Genomic DNA, 20226 nt, shown 5'->3' on the forward strand with positions numbered 1-20226 from the left:
AACACAGGACATGGGTCTCCCGAGGGACAGCTCTTGGCCGCCTCTGAAGTTTACAAAAGCAGCGCTTCTGATGCCTCAAAGGCTGCCTGTCATGGCTCCCTGTGAATTATTATACTGCGGGTTTTCAGGACACTCTGTCTGTAATGCCTTGGGAATTAGAGTAATTGTATTTTATCTGTTTGCCAAGAGTTTTCAGTAAACTCCTTTAATGTACTTTAAAACTCACAGCCCCAGATAGCAATGTGTGCCTTCTAGCTTATGCACCAGGCACAGAATAAACGCAGGGTGATATATGGAGCTGGAAAGGATACTATTTATACATTTACACCCTTTACCAAAACACACATTCATCTTAATGACGTTACTTACCACATAGGCCAACAAAAGGAGCCCCATGAAGGTCACAGTCACAGGCCTTCCTCTGAGATGGTCCCCTCTGCTTGCAGAAGGCCCTCAAGGTAGTCTCTGGCCCAAGAGTTCCCCCAAAATAGGCAGTCAGGTCTCCCCACGCCACCCCTGGGAGCCAGGAACCTGGGGCAGGAAGAACACCAGACCTCCCTCCTCGTCCCCCGCCATGGGGCCCAGGCATCTGTGGGCACTGAATACCAGCCCCACATGAAAGCCAGCAACCGGCTACCCCAAAACCAGCTTCAACTCCCCTTGCAGCCTGGACAAGAAGGAGGAGAAACAACAGGAGGAGGAGAAGGGAGCTGGGTTAGAGGAGCCCGATAAAGGGGGAAGAGGAGGCGGGTAGCATCAATGGAGGAGAGGGGAGAACTGAAAGAGGAGGGGGCACGGCGTGAGGAGGCGGCTCCGGGCCACAGAGGACAAGGCAGAGCATACCTGACCTGGAGTCATGCCTCCCACCCTTCAAAGCAAGGTCACCCCAGCCAGGGCATGGAAGAGAAGCCACCTGGGAAATGACACTGGGCAGTGCTGTGCGAGGCCACCAGCGCCTGCAAGGGTCTTGACCAGGGTGTCCTCCCAAATCCCCTCGGTTTCCCCATCTGGAACAGAGGAATTTGGACCAAGTGATCTTCAGAGGCAGCCTTCTCACTACCCTAACGCAAGACACACCACCTTCTTTTCGGGGTAAGGAGCTCCTCCAGAAACCCAGGCTGGCTCCACACTAGCCTCCACCCCACTGTGCTCCCAGAGTGAGGTCACCAGGTGATGAGTGGCATTTTGGCTGCCCCAGACATGAGAGAATGTGGACACTGGACATGGGAGATCTTGGACAGTGGCCTGAGAAACCATGGTGATTAGACAAGAGGGATCACGGACAGACACAAACACGGAGACCCAGGACACCAGATGTGGGAAATCATAGACACTGGCCTGGCTGTCACAGCCACCAAACGTGGAAGAGAGGAGCCACTGGCTGAGGGGTTGAGTGGCAGGTGCGGGCACTTCCCAGGGAGCCCAGGCCTCTTCTGGAGGGCAGCCCTCAGCTTCTCTCACCGGGGGCCCCGCGCCGGCACCAAGCAGCTGCTGCCTGGCCCTGGAAGTTAGTGTTTCCTGCACTTGGTTCTGATCTCTCAGTGAGACTCAAAGCTCCCCAGGGGCTGAGACAGCAAGGTGGTACTGGGTAGCGGTCAGCCTCCTGCCGCAGAGAGCTGACATCAGAGCCGAGCTGATGCCATAACGTCCCTTCTGCATACCTGTCAGATACTTGGCCCTCGTCAATGGGAACTGCTGTGCCAGTGACCTCACCCTGTGACGCTTGCTGGCCAATTCCTTGATAATATTCCCCATCTTTCTGTCTCCCTAAATTGAACAGGATTTTTCGGGAACCAGAAATTCTTAGAAATCCTGAATCCCACCCCACCTCCCAAACACTAAACCTGCTTCTCCCACAGTCTCCCCTGTTCCAGAGAGCAACAACTTCATCCTTCCTGCTGCTCAGGCCAAAACCGAGGAGTCAGGGTGTTTGACTCCTTCCTTTCTCTTACATGCTATGTCCAATCTCACAGCAGAACCTGTCAGTTCTACCTTCAATATAAGTGCATTAAGTGAACACTTTGCTCCCCCACCATCCTACAACCCTGGGCCAAGCCACCACTCCCTCTTGTTGGATTATTGCCCTGGCCTCCTCCTTGCCTCCTGGCTTCCCTCCTTTGTCGCCCACCCACCACCATCTCATCCATTCCCATGGGAGGCAAAATAATGCTGCTATCCCCCCAAAGATGCCCATTCACTAATCCCTGGAACTGGAGAATATGTTGCCTTACATGGCAAAAGGGATTCTGCAAATGTGATTAAGGTTAAGGATGGAGAGATCACCCTGGATTATCTGAGTGGGCCTGATCCAACCACGTGGGTTTTTAAAATCAGAGAACCTTTCCAGCTATAGTCAGGGAGAGCTGTGACAGTGGAAGAAGTTCAAAGGAAAGGCAGCATGAGAAGAATTCCACATCTGTTGTTGGCTCTGAGATATAGGAGGCTTCACGCAAGATGGGAAAGTGGCCTGGAGGAGCTAAGGGCAGTCCCACCCAAGAGTCAGCAGGAAAACAGGACCTCAGTCCTACAGCTGCATCAATCCGCATCCTGCCAACCCCTGAATGAGCGAGGAAGCCGAGTTTCCCCAGGATCTCCATACAGGAATGCAGCCCTGCTGACAACACCTTGACTTTAGCCTGGTGAGACCATGTCCTACTTCTGGTCCAAAGAACTGGAAGATAAAAAATTTGTGTTGTTTATCTAACCTACCACTTTAAAAAATTAGAAAAAGAAGAAAACACAAAACCTAAAGTCAGCAGAAGTAAGGAAATAATAAAGATCAGAGAGGAAATAAATAAAATAGAGATTTAAAAACAATAGAAAAAATCAATAAAACTAAGAGCTGGTTCTTTGAAAGGGTAAACAAGATTAACAAACCTCTGGCCAAGCTCACTAAAAAGAAAAAAGAGAACCCAAATAAACAAAATAAGAAATGAAAAAGGAGACATAACAACCGATAGTGCAGATATACAAAAAACCATAAGGGAATACTATGAACAATTATATGCCAACAAATTCTACAACCTACAAGAAATGGATGAGTTTCTAGAAACATACAGCCCACCAGAATTAAATCAAGAAGTAAAAGATAATTTAAACTGACCAAATCCAACAATGCATAAAAAAGATTATACACCACGACCAAGTGAGATTCATCCCAAGTTCACAAGGATGGTTCAACATACACAAATCAATCAATGTGATACACCACATAAACAAAAGAAAAGACAAAGACCACATGATCATCTCAATAGACGCAGAAAAACCATTTGACAAAATTCAACATCCATTCATGATAAAAACTCTTACCAAAGTGTGTATAGAGGGAGCATATCTCAACATAATAAAAGCCATTTATGACAAATGCACAGCCAATATAATACTCAGTGGTGGGATATATGTATATGTATAGCTGATTCACTTTGTTATAAAGCAGGAACTAACACACCATTGTAAAGCAATTATACTCCATATCATATATTAACGCATGTATGTGGAACCTAGAGAAATGGTACAGATGAACCGGTTTGCAGGGCAGAAATTGAGACACAGATGCAGAGAACAAATGTATGGGCACCAAGGGGGGAAAGTGGCGGGGGAGGGGGGGAAGGGTGATGAATTGGGAGATTGGGATTGACATGTATACGCTAATATGTATAAAATGGATAACTAATAAGAACCTGCTGTATAAAAAAATAAATAAAATTCAAAAAAAGTCATAAAAAAATATATATTGATTTTAGTTTACTACTAAAGCAAGTGTATCATCGAAAAAAAAACAGAAAAGAAGATGTGGCACATATACACAATGGAATACTACTCGGCCGTAAAAAAGAATGAAATAATGCCATTTGCAGCAACATGGATGTGACTAGAGATTCTCATACTAAGTGAAGTAAGTCAGAAAGAGAAAGACAAATACCATATATATCACTTACGTGTGGAATCTCAAATATGACACAAATGAACCTATCTATGAAACAGAGACAGACTCAGGGACAGAGAGAACAGGCTGTGGTTGCTGGGGTGGGGAGGGGGCTGAGGGAGGGATGGAGTGGGAGGCTGGGTTAGCAGGTGTCAGCTATTACACATAGGATGGATACACAACAAGGTCCTACTGTATAGCACAGAGAACTGTATTCAGTACCCTATGATAAGCCATAATGGAAAAGAATATTTTAAAAAAGAATATATATATGTGTATAACTGAATCACTTTGTTTCAGAAGAAATTAACACAGCATTGTAAATTAACTATACTTCAGTAAAAAAATCTGTGGTCTTTAAGCCTCCAAATTTGTGGTAATTTGTTACAGCAGCAACAGAAAATTAATCCAACAGCCTGGTAGAATGTAAGTCAGATGATGTCACCTCTCTGCCCAAAACCCTGCAGTGGCCTTTAATCTGACCCAGGGTAAAAGCCGACGACCTTACAAAGGCCTATAAGGCCCACACGATGTGCGCCCCGCCCCACGCTCTGACCTCACTCCTCCTGCTCTCCTCCAGTCTCTGTGTAGTGTCATCATCATAGCGATCTCAGATTCCTCCACAGATAGGTGTGGACATCCCCTCCCAGTACTCTCTTTTCCTACTTTATTTTACTTTCTTTTTTCCTACTTTATTTTACTTCTTAACATTCACTAAGGACTGAATTTTTGTCTCCCAACAAATTAATATGTTGAAACCTAACCCCCAATGTGATGGTGCTGGGAGGTGGGGCCTTTAGGACATAACTAGGTCATGAAGGAGCAGGCCCTCACCAGATACTGAGTCAGCTGACACCTTGATCTTGGACTTCTCAGCCTCCAGAATTGTTAGAAATAAATGTCTATTGTTTATAAACCACCCAGTAGATGGTATTTTGTTACAGCAGTCCAAACAGACTAAAACAATATTTATCACGACTGATATATATTTGTTTATTGTCTGTCTCTCCACACACCTCCCCCAAATAAAAAGCTCCATGAAAGCAGGAGTTTTTGTCTATTTTTTTTTTACTGCTCTATTTATTCCCAGATCCTAGAGTACAGTCTTGCAGTAGTCAGTGCTTTGAAATATTTGTTGAAGGGTAGATGACCTTGCTCCCTGTCTCACAGAGAAATCATATTATAGGGGAGGAAATGGGGGGGGAGGGAGGTTGTCTGTTCACAGAGCCCACACCCCCAGGAAGTTTGCCTCTGCACTCTTTCCAGCCTCTGTGATGAACCACAGGGAGCCCCAGGACCAGGGCCCCTGGCCATGTGGAGAGGGAACAGCGTGTGCAAAGGCCTAAGGACTGACCCCATCACCCCCAGCTGTCCTGGATCCCCCGGGAAAAAACAACCATGAATGACTATCAGCTCCTTCAGGGCCAGAGACTATCCCACCTCCCCACACACTGGCCCTTCCACATGCCCCCTGAGAACAGGCTCTAGAGCTACACTGCCCAGTATGGTAACCACTGGCCACAAGCAGCTACTGAGCACATTAAATGGGGCTCGTCCTAATGGATATGTGTGAATATGAAATACATGGCTGATTTCAAAGGCTTTGTACAAAAGAGGATGTCAACTATCTCATTAACAGTTTTGTACATTAATTACACATTGAAATAACAGCATTTTGGATAGACTGGGTTAAATAAAATTTATTACTCAAATTAATGTTATCTGTTCCATTCTAATTCTTTAATGTGGCTACTAGAAAATTTTTAATTAACTATATGGCTTGCATTATATTTGTATAGGACAGCACTGACCTAGAGGAAAAAGTCATCTGAGCAACAGTTCTGACCACAAGTCAGGGGGCCTTTCCTCTGAAATCCCCAAACTTCATGCTTATCCCTGTGCAACAGCAAAACCAGGGGTCTGTTCCTCCTCCGGAGCCAGGAACACTGGCATCTCTGGGTGCCGATGGAGCTCGGGTCCCTTGCGGCCTGGGCCTCGGACACTGGCCAGAGGGGTCAGCCATGCCTGCTCCACGTGGGGCTCCCTTTGCCAGGTGTGACCTTCATGCCCAAAGGGCCCCAAACATCGCCCTTCCCTGGGGTGGGCCTCATGTGAAATGTAGAAGCAGCAGCTGAGTTGGGAGCCCTGCCTCCTCACACCAGACTCTCTGTCCAAGTTGGAACCATGAAGACTTGGAATCCAATGTGGACACCCATGAGGACGACCTCTGACCATGACCCCAGCACTCAGGAGACACCAGGGCTGTGCTTATTTGATGACGTGGTCTGAGGTGTGGGCTGGAGCACCTGATGATGTGACACTTTGTTTTTAAAAATAAGATGAGACCCGCATTTCTGGCACTAATGACTCTCAGATCCTATTACCCTTAAAAATATTCCCCAAAGACAGCTGTTGTCACTGCATTTTTAGCGCATTGTGACTACTTCTAAGGCTGCAAACATTCCGGAGCCCTGCTGGGGTGGAGATTGCAGATGTGTGAGTCTGCTCAGGAAGCAGTAGCAGTGGAGGTGGGACCTTACCCCTCTGATGCGGGCAGACTCAGGGGCTGCACTTCAGCTGTTGCTGGCGAGGGGTGGGTAGCAGGATGGGGGTGCCCGGCTCCAAGACTTCTTGGGTGACCTTCCCTGGAGAGCTCAGGGACCAACCATCAGCCTCCCCCAAATCCATCTCTCACCTCCCCAGCATTTACAGATTAGAGGTCTCTTAGGGACACACTGAGGCAGATACTCCGTGCATGTGAGAGTCCCAGCCCCCTGGGTTTCCCACCCACGATGAACAGTTTGATGAGGGAAGCCCAAAAAACCAAAGCCCACGTTTATTATATTTTTGTTCTTTGGGAGATTCAGAGATGTCAAATTGGAATAATGAAGATTTATAAACTGACACAGGCATCCCAGGATTAAATCACAGGAATTCCTTTTCACTCCCTATGAGGTTTCCAACTTTCCAGAGTTTTCCCAAAGTTCAGAGCTATCTCAGGCAGCTTCTCTCCGAGTGTGAATTATCTAAGATAACATTTAACTTGCATTCTGGTTTCTGTGCCCCTCTGGCCCCGATCAGTGCCAGCAATTCAGAGAAGGGAAACTTACATGGGTGTTTGTCAGCTAAAAAACAAACAAAAAAAATAACAATGGAGATCCTGGGTGTATCCCAAAGCCACCCTTCAGTGTCTGGGATGGCAGTGGGATGGCAGTCGCTGTTTGGGATAATCTTTGGCCAGAGTCCTAGGCCGTGGTCCAGTGGGCTGAGCTAGGGAAGGAGGTCCACAGAGGGGCCGGGAAAGCCACACAACCACCTCTGCCCTCTGGGACTGTGTGTAAAAGGACACTTGGGGGGCCAGACCAGAAATGAGCTAAACCCCCTTCTGACCCTTGGGACATCTCTTTGGTCTCTGAGGATGGCAGGGACTGGGGTTCAAGTGCTGATGGAATACGGGAGATTTGCAGGGGAGCTAGCTCCCACCTCTGGCCTCCTGGCCTTTGACTCACCAGGCTATTGACCTCAAGAGCCAGTGAGCTTGATGGACATCTTCTTCCCTCTGAGTAGTCTGGCTGGTGTAAAGAAGGGACTCAAAGAATGTAAGGTCCAGAAAGGATGGAAGACTTGGCCTCCCTTCCAGCCATGCTCACCCCAGTTATGGGGTGGCGGGCAGTGGATACATAAAAGCACAGACTCTGAAGTAAAAGACTCCTGGCTAAAAAAAAAAAAAAAAAAAAGAAAGACTCCTGGGTACAAACTCCAGTTCTGCCACTCTCTGGTTCTGAGACCTTGGGAATGGGAATAAAAATAATATCTGGCTTGCAAGGTGGCTGTGAGTCTTCAGTGAGATGCTGCATGGCTGGCCAAGCTTGCAGTCCGCCACTCAGGAGGTGGGCTGGGGTAGGTGCACAGGCCCTAGGGCAAGACTATGTCTCATATGGTAGAGGCTGCTGCTTTGCCAGCGTTTTCTGGTACTGCGGGTCCACTCACACACACAGTGCTGTTTCTAGAACATACCCAGAGCATGGTCCCCCATCAGCCTCTGCAGTGAGCTGGCCAGGTCAGGGTCCTAAGACTGGGCCAGGGGAGTCACTCTGAGTCCTTGGGCCTGAGTCAGGGCATAGAGTCCCCAGGGTTGGTGATTTATTTCCAAGCTGCTCACCCCTTTCCCATGACACTTGGTTTATGGGCTTTTAGGGCAACCCCCTCATGGCCAATGAAGATCCGGATAAATAAATTTGGCTCAGTTAGAAGACCCAGTCCAGAGAAGGTCAGGTGAAGACTTGGACCCATGGCTTCTATTAATAGAGCATATTTCAGCAAAGCCCTCTAAAACTGTGAAGGCTCCAGAGTGGAAGCTGTAGGGGTGATGGATGTGGCTGGACGGGAGTTGGAAATCAAAGTGAGGTGAGAACGTGCAGAGTTTGGTGCTTGGAAGAGGGCCCTTCTGTCCAGGCTCCCGGTGCTGGCTGCCAGGATCAGCTCAGCCAGGCCAGCCGGCCAGGAAACTGGCTGCTTTCAGACCAGGCTGTCCCTTTCGGGGAGAGAGAGTTGGGTGACCAGTACCGATGCCCACCCAGAGGGCCAAGGGAGCTCTGCCTGCAAGTCAGGCCACCTGCCACCAGCTCGCTGTGGGCCGTCACACTGGGTCAGTTTCTTCATCTGTCCTGAGAGCCAGTTAAACTGGATGGTCTCTAAGGATGGTGAGATTTGATGCCCTCTCTCTCTCGTTAGAGGCCACAGCTGCTTAAAGTCGGGAGCACGAGAGACAACAGAATATGAGGCAGCGCCTCAAGATGAAAATCAGGTGCCTTGCTCTAGAGGAGCCCAATTTTCCAGGGAATTCCCGATCACGATGACAGCTGAGGGTTTGGGGGTCCGGCTCACTCAGGAGTTGAGAACAGAGAACAACCTGAGCTGCTCTCAGGCCCCCCGGGGCAGAGACAGTGGGTCAGACGGGAAGGGACTTGGTGCTAGAGATGGGCAAGAGGAGCAATGTGAGATCGCCACAGCACTAGTGCCACCTCGGCCCGAATTACATCTTCTCCACGGAACAGGACCAGGGATACCACCTGTTAAGTCTCTGGTGACAAGAAAATAACACTTCTCTAAATATCCTTAGGACCCCAAGCCCTCCCTTTTCTCTCCCTGTCTCCTGCCCTCCTGTCTTTTCCCCCTGCTTTTCTCCACTGTCCACTCTCTTTACTGGCAGTGACAGAGCGTTCCATCTGTGTCAGTGCTAACCTGACATGCAGATGAGCTGATCTCCCTACTAAAAGAAGAGCGGCCACTGGCAGAACTTCCTTGGACTCTGAGGTCTGGGAGGGCAAAGCCAGGGTTGCAGGGTGTCTCTGTGTCCCCAGTGCCAGTCCTGTACCTGCATATAATACCTGCATGATAAGTAATCCGTGAAAAACTTCATGAATGAACTCTGAAACAAAATAAACACGTAGTTCTGCCTAAAGAAACCCTAAGAAAAACCTTAACAAACCCTAACCCTAAGTAAATAAAAGCTAAAACATTGCCCTAATATGCAAAAAAATAAATAAATAAGCAAGAGTCACATTATAACTGTTAAAGTAGATTGTAGCAAAGAGTATTATGAGATACGCAAAGGTACAATAGAATAGATTTTTTTTTTAAATGAATCAACAATGGCAGCCCAAGACAAACATGCGGCTCAAACACCCATGGCCACAAAATAGATGCAAGAAAGATGGACACAAATGCCCCTGACTGTACATTCTACTTTCTGAGCGACAGATCAAGAAGATTAATAGGGAAATTATAGGTGTGAGAAACGTGACATATGTGGTCCAATAGCTGACAAATGGAGGGAACTTGTATTAGGTTCTTAGGGCTGTTGTAACAGCATTCCACAAACTGAGTGGCTTAAAACAACAGAAATGTATTCTCTCACAGTTCTGGAGGCCAGAAGTCGGAAAGCAAGGTATCAGCAAGGTCATGCTGCCTCTGAGACTCTGGGTAAAACTTTTCCTTGCCTCTTCCTAGCTTGTGATGGTGGCTGTCAACCGTTGGTGTCCCTTGGCTCACAGTTGCATTACTCCAATCTCTGCCCCGTCATCATACAGTGTTCTCTCTGTATGTGTCCAAATTTTCCCCTCGTCTCATATGGCTATCAGTCAGATTGAATTGGGACCACCCTAATGATCTCATCTTAACTTGATCATATCTGCAAAGGCTCCATCTTCAAATAAGGTCACATTCATAGGCACCAGGGATTAGGACCTCAGCCTATCTTTTGGGGGGACACAATTCAACCCATAACAGATCTCAGTGACAAAGCAAGAAGATACATTTTCTTTGCAAGTGTGCTCATGGCATTAGGTGCCATATCTTGGACTTTTTGCAGATACACGTCCATATCTGCATATTTATTCATATAAATGAAATCAATATTCTCCCCAAATCTTACAAATCTCTTTTATATTATTGGTTGCATCTCATGTTTCATTTCTGGTTCTATTTGCTTCTATATTTGCTCTTTCTTTGATCTGTTGGACTAACAGCTTTGTGGATTTTTTCAAAGCCCTAATTATTGGTTTTATCCATCAATACACATTTTTCTGTCTTGTTTATGCAGCTTTATTATTATTTGCTTTCCTAATTTTCTTAGCCTCTTTCTTACACGTCTAAGAGCTTCAATGTAGGGACTCAGTTCTCTGTGTGTATGACTTTTTGTTTTGTTCTGTTTTTTATCTTTCCTAGAGACATAGGAATTTAGAATAATATAGTTTTTCTAAATGAACTGTTCTGGCAACATCCCATATGTTTTGATATTTTGTACTTTTTTTAAATTATTCTGATTTTTGTTCTGGATTTTCTTCTTGACTTAGGCACTCTTTAAGGTAACTTTTTAAATGTCCATATAGTAGTACACCCCCAAATTATTTTTCATTTATTTCCAGACTTCTTGGGCTATGGTTGGGAATATGGTAAATGGAATTTCACCCACAGTCCAGCATGCTCTAAGGGAAATGGCCCTGTTTGGGATGCCCAGATGTGATCATTGGCTCAACACATATGTGACAATGGATGGGTCCAAACTCTCAGGCTGAGTGCCCTAGTATGTAAGCCATGCAGAGTTGGCCCACCTCATGGGCAAGTCTGGGTATAAATTCGCTTTCAAAAACTTACCAGTCCAAAAATTAAATATAATTGCAAAGCAAGCTAAAACTTTATCTCCAAAGAGAGACTCCTTCATAAAGCATAACAAAAATTCTTAAAATCTTTTTTCTCCACCTTCCAGTCTGTTAGCATCCCACCCACCTGAAGCTGTACTCACCCTAAAAACTCTCCCACCCAGGGTCTGTAAGCCCCCTGGTGTCTTCTGTCCCTCCTGCTTCTTACATCAGTCTTTCTGCTTCCAACTTGTGGTTCTCTGGCCTTCCCAGTAGAAAGTTGCCTGGGGGGCTCACCATACAAAGGCTGGGTCCTCTAGCTGGGGATGGGTTGGAGAGGAGGTTGGAGAGGAAGAGGATTTGGATGCTTTCATCCTGGTCACATCTGTGAGAGGGGCACCCGCTCTTCCAGTCTGAAGCCAGTGGCCGGGTGCAGATCTTGGAGACAACAACAGAGATCTGGGGACCTCCTGCTGAATGCCAGACAGATGCAAATGTGGCCTGGTCTTGGCTCCCTACCCATCTCCAATGACACCCAGGGGCTAAGCCACCACTTGAGAACACCCACTCCAGCTCTCTGAAATGGCACCCCCTACTGGCTGATCCAGGCCTTTCCCTCCTGAGACCTTGCCCACTCTGCCCCAACAGCTATCAGGGCCACCCCTGCACTCACTCCACCTGGCTGGACCCGTCTCCCTCCTCCTCCTCACCAGCCCTCACCCCACTCCCAGAGGCAGGAGAGAGCACCAAGATGCCCACCAGAGAGAGAATCTTCATGGGTTCTCCTGCCTCTGGATTCCGCTTGTGGACAGTCCCACTGCTTAGAACACTCTGTCTTTGTCTATTTCTTACTCAGCCTGCAGGTCTCAGCTTACTAGCTAGAGATTTGAGCACGTACCAAGCGCCCCGCACTATGCTAAGTACTTCACATAGAAAACCATTAAACCCCACAATAACCAGATGAGATAGGTATTATTATCTCCATCTCAGAGATGAGGAGACCAAGGCTCAGGGAGGTGACCTCACTTGCCCACAGTCTCTCAGCTTGCAGAACTGGGACTTAAATCCAGGGCCACCTGACCCCAAAGCCCCCTCTCTCTAGCACCCATTCTTGTGGCCTAAACGTCACTGACTCTGGAAGGCTCCTCTGACCCCTCCCCTTTGCTCTCTCCCCACCCTACCTGGTCTGTGCCTCCTCTGGCTCCCAAAGCCCCCTGACCACCCTGCATGATAATTGCTTCCTTGCCCTTCTGCCTTGGCCACTAGACAAGGGGCTTTTAGAGGTCAGGAAATGGATTTGGGTTGTTAGCTGCTTTATTCCCAGCCCTTAGAAAAAGGCTTAAGACTCATTAAGTGCTCCATAAATACTGGTTCGATTAATGGATGAATGGATGGATAGATAAATGGACGGATGGATGGATGCATGGATAGGTGGATGGATGCTAAGTGCTGGAGATTCATAAGACACTATACTTGCCCTCAGGGAACACTCAGTACGTAAGAGGAAAAACAAGCCAAGAATAAGGATGCAGGGACTACGAGAGGGTGGAACGTGTGATTGGCTGGTGGAGCTAGTCTGCCAGAGGCTGGTCCATGGGGCACAGGCTCAGTGAATCATCCTCAGACAAAAGCTCTCATAGGTAGAGCCTAAGATCTATTAAAAGTTATGCATCAATGCTGCAGTGATCTTGCTTCCTCCATGTGTATCTTATAGTATTAAGAACAATTTGTAAACTGGAAAGCATATTTACAGCCTGCTCTAAACCTGAGAAATAAAAGTAACTATTGTTACCACCTTCTGCCAATTTCATTTTCTCAACTGCAAGTGGAATTACATTTGGTTAAGGGAAAGTGGACCCTAAAGAACTTTGAAACAAGATGCCGTAGTGCAGTGAAACACTCCCATTGAGGCCACTGCTTGAGCAACAGCACGGAGAAGGAAATGCACTCGTGCCCAGGGAATGGTGACAGGGGGCGGGGGGCGGGGGGGGCGGGGATGGGAAAGGTGCTCATTTGGCTGGAGCAGAGGGAAGCAGAAGTTAGAGGGCTGTAAAGCTAGTTTGGGTCCTGATGATGATTTCCAGAAAAAGGCATTCAGACATTGTTCTGCAAACAGTGGGGTAACGCTGACACTGTCAGAGCAGGGGGTGGAATGTTTACAGCTGTGCCTTAGAATGGCACCTCTGCAATGTGATGTGTGCAGGAGGATGCCAGAGGGGGAGGGGGGAGCGTGTCAGGAGGTGAGCATCTCAAGGGCTCCGGCCAGTCACAGGGAAGCTGCTGTTATGGCCTGGAAGGTCAGGCACCCACAGCATGGTAAGAAGCAGGAACTGAATTCCCGTGGAGCTGCTGCCATTCTGGGACCAGTCTGTAGAAGCCCAGAGGTATATCTAGGAACTAGGTAGGGGGGTAGGGGGGGAGTGGGGAACGGTGGAATGGACCGAAAATTACAAGCTGTCAGAGAAGTTTTCTGCCTAGTTACACTTTAGCAATTTGAATCTCCAACACTAATTTGAATATTAATCATTCTGAAAAAATGTACACATGCGAATATTTTTCCTTGTGAACACTTGTCGCCGAGATCCTGACAAATGGCTTGCTCAGCAGCCTGCTTGCCTCTGGAGTCTCAGCCAAGCCATCCCACTTCCCTGCACAGCCTCACGGACTCCCTCCTCAGGTAGTGCTCGGACCCCTCCTTCCTAGGCAGGCGGCATCTTCCCACTCTGTCCTGGGGCTCCCTAATACAGAGGATCCCCCAGGATATCCTCCACCGGCCCCAGCTTGTGCACGCTGATGGACAGTCTTCCAACTAAATTAACCACGTGTCCCTAAGGATGCAGAGTCTCCCCCACCTCCGCCACGCACCCCTGGGGGCATCTAAGCCGAGCCTAAGGGTCTGACCCAGAGAAAGAGGCTAAGGAAGCCAATGAGGAGGTCCTGGACTCCCAAGCAGTGGGTAGTGGGCAGTGCTAGAAAGATGCTCAGCATAGCCTCAAAGGAGCTGTGAAACGGGGGGCAGCGTACACATCTCCTCCCCCTGCACCTCATGCCTGTCTGGCCAGGACTCCAGGGAAGGCTCTGCGGTTTGAGGCAACTGACAAGTGTCTAGAAACCAGTGAGGACCACAGTAATGGGTACAATGATGACGGTAGGGGTGGTAGTTCATGTGTACTGAGCCCTCCCTGTATGCCAGGCACTGTGCTAAGAGCTTTCAAAGTATTATCTCATGGAACCCACACCATGGTACCCAGAGATGAGTGCATTTATCATCTCCACTTCACAGAGGAGAAAACCGAAGTCTGAAGAGGTCACGGTCCTTGTCCAGTAGTGGCACCAGGACCGTTCCTAGGTCTGAACCAAGAGCCTGCATCGTTACCCTCCAGGCCATGCTGCCCTTGGCCATAGCCCCTGAAGCCCTGGCCCCTGGTTCTCTCTCCAGTCCTTCCCAGCTGCTCTTCTGCAGCCTCCTTCCTCCCCTCCCCTGTGGGAGCCCCAGACCTCCCCCTCACCGGCCCTGGTCACCCCAGCTGAGCACCTCACTCCCACCCTCCACAGGCCCCGCCCAGCTGCTCCCCAACCTCCCCCTCAAGCTGAGCTCTAGCTGGGACCCACATGGGGACCCAGCCTACTTTATCCAAGTGGGATCGAGGGACTTGGTCATTCTTCCAGCAGGCACCTGCTGACACATGCCACGGCCAGCACTGCACCAGGCACAAGCAGACGTGCCTCCAGGCCACACCTGCCCCTTTCCCTGGTCTTCTAGGCTCAGGCTGCTCCCTGATGGGGCCTAAGGGCACCTTACTCTTCTGCCTTCAACGACATAGCTTCTCGGTCAGATGGTTAACACCAGAGACAGCCCCATCCCCAGGGCCAGAGCTTTGCTGCCCCTGGCACAGGTGACCACCTGTCCTAACCAAAGTTGTTCCTGGGAATGACATACCAGGGGCACAAGGAATGAGGCCAGAGATAGGTCCTGGCACATGGCCAGTGATGGCTGCATAAAAGGGGAACTGGGTAGGTTCTCAAATACCAGAATGGATGTTGGGGAGAGGGCTAGACTTGCCTTTTCTCGGGTATTTACTGAGGAGGGATACAGATAAGGCTTGTCCTGAAGGAGGCAGGCACTGAGTAACCTGGATAGCCCTGTGGGACTCTGTAGTTTGCAAAGTTTTTGCATGTCCATTACTTCAGTTTCATCTCTCACAAAAACCCAGTGGGTGAGGCAGTCTAAGAATATTGTGCCCAATTTACAGATGAAGAAAACAAGACTCAAAGAAGGGAAGCAAATTCCCAAATACAACCCACTTAATAAGGGATGGAGCCAGGGCACCCCACCACCACCAACAGCAAAATTAAAAGTCAGGTGAATTTCTATCTGTGCCCCACCTTCCTGAAGGGAGTATATGGATGCGGGGTGGGGGGGGCTTTCTGTAACTGTCACGTGGCAGAGTCCCCTGCTTCACATGCAGAGCATGGACCCTAGTCTGCATTTCTGAGTTGAGGGGCTTCAGGTGTATCACCCAGGGCTTGTTGAACAGCTGTGCACATCTCCAATCCAGATCTGGCCAAGGGAGACTGTCATTTGTGACCGACCCACTCTCCGCATCAACCAAGCTCCTCCATGACAAATTACAGCACGTATTATACCCTCAGCCCCGAGACAGACCTGACCTCTTGAAGCCAAGATCTGAGTGCTATGCTGGCCTGGGCTAGGCCCCCGCTTCATGGCCAACACTGCTTCTCCACGCCCCATGAGATGGAGAAGCTAATTTATTCAGATGTGTGACAGCTAACAGGCTTATCAAACTACAATAAAACAATTCTCTGAATTATTCATGTGATATTTGAAATCATGACTGTAGGAACAAATTAGCTACCCTAAAACTGGACATGAAGGCTGCCTTATTAATAATGCATCGGGCAGGGCAGGCTGGATAGCAGGAGCACGGACGACTCTGAGCATACCGATGGGAGAGTCCCAGTACCGAGGCCCTTCCAGCAAGGAGCGCCGGGGGTCAGCACCAAGACACACCTGTGTTCTGTCTTTGAGGATGGGGCTGCTTGGGCCTCCCAGGGTCCCTGCTTCTCTCTTCAGGTGTCCCCAAGGCTTGCCTTCCACATCTGGCCAGGACTGCTCTGTGTGCCCCACTGACCCCTCAGCCCTGAGGTGTCAAATATGACCCCTCATAATATGAGGGGGAGCTCTTTGGTAAGTGTAAACATAACAATGTAAAATCAGTGCTGTTCAGTTCATTTATTTACCTAATTACACTCTAACTGTCCCACAAAGGGTAACAGTTACATCAATAATGATCTCTCTAGCCACGCCACTAATGCCAAGCTCTGGCCTTAGAGATCTGTAGACCCCCTCCCAGCTCTATCCTAGGTCTTCCAGGGGCCCTGGACTGGGAGAACGTGGGATGGCCTCTCCCACCAGGGAGGCGACCGCCCTGAGACCAGTGTGGCAGGTTGGGTGTTTCCACAGTCAGGACTGGGAGCTGCCTTGGAAATGACAAGAGAGGGGTAGGGCCCGCTCCAGTGTGAGGAGGCCATGGGAGCCCTTAGAGCCTGCACTGCCAGTGAGCCTCTTCCAGGCTAACGTGGAGCGGACAAGAGCCAGAGGTAAGATGTGGGAACAGAGGAGGCACTAATGCTGGAGCAGAACCTCACACAGAGAGCTGGTCTTCCAGAGGGAAACATGGGTCCCGTGTGCTGCCTTGAGCAACTTCACCTTAGCGCTATCGCCTACCCACAATGTACAGGACCACCCCCCAAGGGTTCTCCCAGGTGGCGGCACCTGTGAGCCTCTGGCCTCCCCCTGGAGGCTCATCAGGCCAGACCCAGCCACAGGGAGCACACTGGTCACTCACAGCCTGGACAACGGGGTCAGCTGACGACACACTGCTATGTACGAAGTCGACATCAACCAGGGGCAGCGGGCAGAAAGGAGCAATCTCTCAGTTCTCAGGCCCAACTTCTAAATAGGTCAAATATGATGGCACCCCTACTCCCCAAGCAAGCAAACATCCCAGATTTTTTTGCCGGAAAACAAATGTCTTCCCTTTAAAAATGAATATTGAGAGTATCTTTGAAACTCACGGGAGGGGCAGAGTTAGGTGTGGGCATTTGCCCCCCGCCACCACCAACGTTGACCAGACAGGGGACTCTGGGCTATGTTATGACCTCAAAGAAACTATGTAAACCTTGAGGGGGGTTAATAGAAAAATGAAGAACTGTTCTTGAATTCAACCCAGCAAGGGCTTGCTGCACAGCCATGGTGTGTGACTGCTAAAGGCACAGATATTAGAGGAGGAGGGTCAGGAGACACAGCCCTGGCCACTGGCCCTTGCGCCCCCAGTGAGAGCCGGATGCAGCTATGGTTAGGCAGCCCCGGGGAGCCTTCCTCAGCTGACCTCCCACGCTCTGCTCCACACCTCATGTCCTGATTCTACATTCTCCTCCCTGACCCAGCTTGATCTGCACATCTTCAGTCTCAGCAACCTCGTCACTTCTTCCAGGGAGCCTTCCCTGACCTCAACGATCAGGTCATACTTCCACGCTGTAGCCTCACAGCACCATACCATGGAAGTGACCCCCCCTTTCCTGGAATTTACCACCATTAGCAATTTTTATATACATAGACAGATAGATTTGGACATATACATATAGAGAGATAGAGAAAGAGACACACTCAGGAAATTGGGAGGTAAACATCCACCTGCCCCAGGAGGTTGAGCTCCACACAGGAGGTTTCACATCTGCATGCCCTGCTGCCCGCCAGGCCTGGGTCACAGAACACTCGCAGTAAACACTTGTTGAATGAATGAGTGAAGAGCAAGCAGATGGTCCTGTGTCCTCGGCCTCTGGATCCAGGGGAGGCTCCAAGGCGGGAGGTCACAGAGCTGACTGAGGACGCAAGAGTAATGACAGCAAGGACCATGGGGCCCCATCCTGCAGGGACCTGGCACCAGGCACAGTGAAGGGGGGAGACCAAACACCTGGGAAGGCCTCACTCCTCACTCTAAGGGACCAACACCCTTGGATGGGGGAGACAGGAAAAAACCCAAGAAGTCTCCCTGTCAGGTGCGCAGAAAACCTGAGTCCCAGAGCACCTTGCTTCATGGCCCCAGAGTCAAGCAAGCTGCAGCATGAGCCCAAGAAAAACACACCAGTTAGGGGTTTCTGGCTTTAAGAAGAGCAATCAGCCAGAGAACACTGGTTGTCAAGAATTTAAAGGCAGAACAAGGGCCTGGACCTTCCCCCTGCCAATTTAGTGTCGGTCCATGAGGTATAAAGTAGGTCACTTGCTCCCTGGTGTGGAGGTGCTGTGTATTTTTATAACTAGGTTTGATCATCATCAGGTGATGAGCTTGTAACATTGCTGTCCCCTAGGGCATGGCCTCAATTTATGAGCCTTATTTTTAATTGGAGGGGAACACTGCTGGATCAAATGCCCCTAATGTGTTAAGATCCCCTGGGAGGAGGGGTGTACAGTGCAGAGTGATCAGACAAAGTGTCAAGGTGGACGGCCTGGCCATGGAAGGCAGAGCAGGGCCTAATGAACCGTGCATGCTGGGTACCTCAGCATCCTCGGGGCTGGGCGTCCACAGCCTTTTGTGGGGTGTGCCCAGCTGTGATCAACCTCCTTTTCCTTCTGCCTCTTCCTCCCTTCAGCTCTTTATCTTCTCTGAGTGCCTTTCCTTGTTCCTCTGGCAACTCCCAGAGGCAGGCTGGGCTCAACAGGTATTGGACCCACCAGAGGTGCGAGGCCTCACCCATGGTCACCTGCACGTCAGTCGGGGCAGGAGCCCAGCCCTCACCCAGCCTTCACTACTCAGCGCCCCTGATCCTGCAGAGGCACCAGGGCCTTCAGCCAGGGGCTCACCCAGCCTGAGAGATGTCCCAGGGAGCAGCAAGGAGACACACCAGGATTCTGAGGCTGCAGATGGCCCCCATGTGGCCAAGCCAGGCCTCATAGCAGAGCACTGCCTGCTCACCAAAGCTTGTCTCCTCCTGGGCCTTCAGCCGGAAGGCCTTTCCCAGCTGCCCCTGTAGCCATGAGTCCTGACCCATGGAATGTGGGCACAAGTGATGTGTGCTCCTTGCAAGCCTGGCCAATACAAACCTTCCACGGGAGAGTCACCCTGCTGCTTTCCATTCTGGCTGGAGTGGAAACGACCCCTAAGTGACTGTGGGTCCCTGAAGTCAGCAGAGTCATGACATGGAGGGGCCCTGAGTCCCTGAATCACCGCATCAGCTGCCTGACCAGGGTCAGCCCTACTGGACTAGGTGTAAGCAAGAAATAAACTTTATAACATTATTGGTCTAAGCTACTGAAATGCTACGAATTTCCTGTCTTGCCCTGATAGATACCAGGTGCCCCAAGGGGCCGTGACCAGTACTGCCTGGTCCCCTCTCCCGGCTCAGTGGGCTACAGGGGTAAGTACAGAGTGACAATTTAAGGATCATGCATCCAGCAAGGGGCAGACATCCGCCACACAGAAAAGGAACAGAGACCCTAGTGAGCTCGGTCCTGACCAGAACTTTCCACAGGCAGGCACACCTGGGCTCCAAGTCGGGCTTCCCAGGGCTCATGCACATCTGACCACAATAGGAGGTGGAAGGGCCTGGTGGGAGAAGCACGAGCCCTGGGAGAGAAAGGGCGGAGACAGAGAAACAAGCATCAGCCGCAGCACCTGCTGGGACCTCAGGCCTGGCCTCTCCCGCCCCAGCTGTAATGGGGAAAGAGGCTGTGAGAATGGAATTAGGTGCTGTGTGTAAGGCGCTTTGCACGCAATAAGCCTCACTAAAAGTTGGCTGATACTCTCAGACAGAGAAAAGTGGGAAAAAGGGAGGCTGCTGAGGGCTCTGGCTGGGCCGTGGACACCCTGAGCCTCTATACTTTCCCACCTGCCAAGCCCCAGGGGCAGACCGCCCAGACTCAGAAGCTAAGGTTGGCGGAGAGAACGCCACGCAGCCCTTGAGCGCTCAGCTCTGAGCAGCCGTGCCCGGGGCGGGGAGCGTCCTTACCTCCGGCTGCCGGCTCCGGGCTCCGTGTGACAGCATACCAAGGACGATCCAGCCAGGCAGGTGAGCTAGAGACCCTGCTCTCAGGGGAGGCAAGGGGGCCATGAGGCGAGACGCAGCCGCGGGAGCTCC

This window comes from Eubalaena glacialis, chromosome 4, assembly GCF_028564815.1.
Source record: "Eubalaena glacialis isolate mEubGla1 chromosome 4, mEubGla1.1.hap2.+ XY, whole genome shotgun sequence".
NCBI classification, from domain to species: Eukaryota; Metazoa; Chordata; class Mammalia; order Artiodactyla; family Balaenidae; genus Eubalaena; species Eubalaena glacialis.